Source organism: Elaeis guineensis, chromosome 2 (assembly GCF_000442705.2).
Source record: "Elaeis guineensis isolate ETL-2024a chromosome 2, EG11, whole genome shotgun sequence".
In the NCBI taxonomy this organism is placed as follows: Eukaryota; Viridiplantae; Streptophyta; class Magnoliopsida; order Arecales; family Arecaceae; genus Elaeis; species Elaeis guineensis.
The window spans coordinates 122,493,629-122,499,182 of NC_025994.2; positions in this window are offsets into that span (position 1 = coordinate 122,493,629).

Consider the following 5,554-nt stretch of genomic DNA (forward strand, 5'->3'; position numbering starts at 1 on the left):
GCTAAGTGGTCCTCAAATGCCAAAAGGAAACAGCCCATACCAATACAAGTAACACATACTCCCATTCCATCGGTAGGACCACATGTTTTGCACATGCATGAAGGAAAGAGAGAGAGATGATACCTTACTTTCTAGTAATGGTGGGTGCGTATTGTCTTGAAAGGAATGGCAGGACCATGGGATCAAGACAGTTCACCAGCAGAAACACTTCTGGCCATATACTCAAATATGCAATGATGTAGAAAGCATAGTTAGCCTCGTATCGGGAACTCAGTAATGGGATTACAAATAAGTACTTTTGAGAGATAGGACAGAATGAATTCTAATAGGAATTCAAGGTTCATACTTCGGTTTCTAATAATGGTTGGTATGTATTATCTCGAGAGCAATTAAGGGACCATAGGATGAAGGCAGTTCAGCTGCACAAATACTTCTGGTCGTATACTCCTTGCCTAGAAAGCATAGTTAGCACCCTATATCTACAACTCAAGAAGTGGGATGACAAGTAAGTGCTTGGAGAAGTAGGACAGAATAAATTATAATAGGATCTCGAGGCTACAATCTGAAGGACTTCAAGTAGGGGTATAAAGGCATTGGGATAATACTTTCTCTCATATACCTGTATGGGTTTCCTCAATAAAAAAAAAATCAGTGATTCAGGGTGAATGAAAGCAACAAGTATTGCATTTTGATTAGTATTGTAGTCGTACGAGGAGCATCTTTAGTCTCACATCGGTTATGAGTCAAAAAGAAATATGATTTATATGGATTGAAACTTTCTGTCTCACATGAAGCATCTTTTAAAGAATAAAATCGTGAGACCTATGGACCAGAGTAGGTAATACCTTATATGATGGATCCAATCTTTGTCTACAATAATTAGATTACGTTGAGAGTGGTTTAACTGTAAGTAATATTCTTTTTGATCTCAAGTAAATTTTCATGCAGATATGCCAAGAGGGTGTGGCTTCACTTGGGCTACTTGTCTGAAATTATTGATGTGGATTTGACCATATTCCCAGCTGCGGCAACTTGCTGAACATTTTAAGCTTCTATTGTTCTTTATGCAAGATTTGGAAGATTTTGGGTCCTTCGTCTCCCTACTTATTTTAGAGACAACTTGTCCAGAGAAGGGCATGCACTGCTAAAACGTACCCAAATATAACCCATGAAATGTTAGAATTAGAGAGACTAAGGCAATTAAGTGAATTCATGCCAGGCATATGCCTTGATTAAAGCTAAGCTCCTATAGTCTTTTAGCTATCTCAAAGTAGATTCTTTGCAATCCTCATCAGATTATCTGGACTATTTGAGGAAGATATGAAAAAAAAGCCTCTCACTGTAAAATGATCAAATCTTTAAATTATAGAGGTTCAAGTTGAACAGAAAGGACTTGAAGATTCACAAAGAAACTCGGGAGACGGCAATTATTCGTAGAACATCAATTGATATTCTATTTTGCAAACGCCAGACTCTCCTCCAGCATAGATTTAGTACTAACTTCAGAATCAACAGTCGAAAATTTTAGCCCAAAATCACTAAAGGCAAGTTGTTGGAGAAAATGGAACTCTGGAATGGGAATAAATGACTCCCCTTTCAGCGATATTGTTAAATAGAGTCTCATTCTTATTTTCATCTAGATAGGAATTGGAATATGTGCTAATTCTTCAAAATCCAATCCTTACTCTCTCCTAATATGCAAGTCCCATATTGATTTTGATTCCGATCCTAATTCTAATTACGAATCGAATGCATTGGGGGTAGATTTGGAACCTTGTACACTGATGCTTTTATCTTGCATATGCTTTTATCATCATCTTAGGGGAATCTTCTCGGTGTTCTTGTCCTTCATTTCGTCAATATAGAGAGCTTTATTTTTCCCTTGGAACCATCAATATAAATTTAATGGAATTACTGAAAATAATGCCACATCAATTGTTTTCCGTAAGGAACGACAGTCCACAAGACATTGTGCTCAACCGTGTTTAGAATATTGCAAACGAGAGAGAACGCTATCAATATATAATAGCCTAGCTCGCTAAAATCCAACCTCTTTGGCTCTTTCTAAGATCCCATTGGCATTATCTTCATAGTGTTTCCCAAGATCACATCATACTCGACAAGCATCCGTTCAACATAAATAATTTGCACAAACACTGGTAATCCACGTCAAAAACCATTGTCCTTACTGCCTTAGCTTAGCATATTGCACTCTTTACTAAGGTATCAAGACATTCGTTATTGGAGTCTACATGTTAACGTACAAGAGCTTCCACGGACTTAATAAAAATTGGGTGGTAATCACCTCCCACTTTACATTAAAAAAAAAAAAAAAAAAGAGCTTCCACGGACTATATTCTCCAAGCAGAATGAGACTGATTGCTTTTATAATTGTTCCACAAGAAATCAAAATTTCCAACCTTCTCCATTAGCTTTTGTTGGGTTGGATACATCAATTGTGAGATAATCTGATGATTCCTGAAAATTATTTATCTAGAAGATTATTGTGAATGAAAATAAATTTTATCATATTTAATTAATTAAAATATTACATTAGAAAATGACATTAAAAAAACAAAGCTGGCATTGGTCTACAACTTTGTTTTGCTATGGGGTTGCTCGTTTGATACCTTTCAAATCAAAACCGAACCCCCCCCCATATTTCCGACCTGGTAGGACTACCAAACCTCTTAAGACAGTGACACCGTGGGAGGTCCCAATGGACCATAGTAGCAGTTGGTTCATATAAGATTCCAATGGACTGTCCAACTGCAACTCTTCAACCAATTTACCTAGAAAGCCCTCAACACCTCTAACCAAGAATTGGAATAAACTGTAATGAGGTAATGACAGCCATTATTATAATTTTAAGCCCTTCCACTATACATAATGACTACATACAACTGCCATTCTGATTGGAGAAATAAATAAAAATTGTTGTTTAACATATCTACTGCTCATCTAGTTAAAATAAAATTTGAACTGTAGATATCATAACAGAAAAAAAAAAAAATCTATATTTGTTAAACACCAACATGGTAATTAAAGTTGTAATGTTTCTCGCACATTTTTTCTTATGCTGGTTAAGTTGTTATGACATCCATTCTTTCATTTTTTAGGATATCTATTTCACAATGAACCGATCAAGTGTAATGCTATATGGTATTGTTTTGGTCACCCAGCGAGTCTCTTATCACTTGGTATGAGAAGCTTAATTAAGGATGACTTATAAGAAAACATGCAATATATTGCTAGATTTTAGTTGAACAATGAATTAATATGCCATGTTGACATCACATGAATAGCAACAACTTCTATGCCACTGGTCGCGCTAAGCTAAGGAAATAACCATCTTTATTTAAACATTTTGGAGAAACTAAGTTATTTAGAGTCTAGATTTTTCTACACTTCGGTTAGAGTTTGTGCAAGACCATATACACAAGAAAATAATCATGACCATACTAGATGAGAAGGTTAAGTATGACTCGCAAAAACTGGTACATGCTTTGATTGAATAACAAGTTGCCACGCTAAGATCATGTAAACCTCAACAAATTTCATGGGAATAGCCTTTGCCCAAAGTTAAACAATTGTCGTTATTGAATCACATTTGAGAAGCTAAGTTGTTTGCATTGGGGAGACTTTGGTTTTGAACGTTGCACAAGATTGTTGTACATGCATGGTTAAGAAATTTGTGACCTACTTATCTAAAAAAAATTAAATAATAATTATGATGTTTGTCACAATTGAAAAGAATGAATTTGGATGAGGTGTGAGACTATTGAATTGTCCAAGTCTTATAGCGTTTCAACAAGCTTTTTTGTGCAAAAGATATTTTGATAGATATTGGACTAAGATAGACTAATAAGTATCCTGGATTATCTTGGCCAAGATAGAGAAATTATCAGCAAAAGCTTAGATATTTTGAGAACAAAGCTTGATGTTTCAAAATCAAGACATGAAAATATGATTAATATGCAGTGCAGTGGATGGTGGAGCCAGAGATGTCATTGGTTTCGTGTTTAAAGAGCTTAGTCCAGAATTTATAGCTGTTTGTGAAGCCTCAATTTTTCCATATCTACGTACGATGCTGAGCTGTGAGGAGCATGAGAGGATCTTAGATTTATGAAATTAATCTTACGCGCCATATGATTAGCTGGGTATTGAGAATATCTAACAACATCGTTTGCTATTTCCAATTGATTGATATATGAAGATTAGCCACACAGTGTTTTCCACTCTATGCCACATATATCTATCTGGAGGCGAATAGAATGGATTGGATAGCATCATTTGTTGAGGATTTTTGTTTTTTTTTTGGTAGAATTTTGTTGAGGATTATTTGACGGCATCACTTGGATGGATATTTCATCTTCCAATGCAGTTTCATTATATTTTATTTTCCAGTCCTATTGGATGTATTCCCATGTGAGTTGTTCGATTTATCAAAAAATGATTGATATGGATAGAGCAAATATATTTAGATATTAATTTTAAATTTATTATCACTGTTTTAAAAATAGTTAAAGATTATTGGCCATACTCATGATCTATGATTTCATTCTAAGAGGCAAGATTTTCTTTGTATCAGTTGCCGAAAAAAAAAATCCATAAGAGGAATTGGCCGGTACGGCTGCAAACCGAAATCTCCTCCGCGGAGCGAAGCAATCTCATATGCTCCATGGAAACCGGCGTCTAAATCCATCCGGTGCTAAACAGACTCCACGTTGTTTGATCACTGGCGATCTTTTTACGCCGGTCGGCCGTAAGCGGAGCGGAGTTGTGTGAAAGAAAAAGGGTTTCTTTATCAGATATCTTTTCTTCTTCTACGCTGGGAGAGAAGGGATCGAGATGCCAACCGCGAAGGCCAGCTGGTATGCCGCGCTTCACCAGCTGTCAGGCCGGTCAGCTGCCCGACGTTGCCCGGCTCCCCTCCCGTTTTAAATACTCCTCCTCCCCCTACGTCCGCCCCAACCGTCGCCTTCTTTTGTCTTCCTTCGCCTCTCCTAAACCCTAAACTATCTTGGGAAATCTCTCTAATTCTCGTCGTCTCCGTGAGGCAATGGCGATCATCGCAGGCAAGATTCTCAGTGCTCTCCTCATGGCCGTGCCCGCCGTCGTCTTACTCGCCAGCGGATCCGATGCGGACGACGCTTTCGCCCCGACCCCCACGTCCGGCGCCGGTTCCAGCGCTCCTTTCTTGGCCATCACCCTTATCGCCTTGTCCTTCGCGCTTATCGTCCAATCTTTCTTCCAGTGAAGTCTCCGCCGGTGCTGAGTCAGGTCCGGAAATCTCTGCGGCTCGGTGGCGTTTCCGGTTTGGGTATTGCGATCGATGGTGCCCTTCTTGATCTAGATACTTCGTATACGTGGTTCTTTCTATTTTGTTTTTTTTTTTTTCCCCTCTTTCTCACAGCATTGTTCGAGTCGGGTCTCCTTAGATGCCTTTTGGGGTTCTTCGTGGTTGGTTAGGGTTCCATTGGGTTTATCTCTTTCTAGGTAGTAAGGATGCATACGTCTGGGATTTGGTCTGTGTGATATTCTGTAGATATGT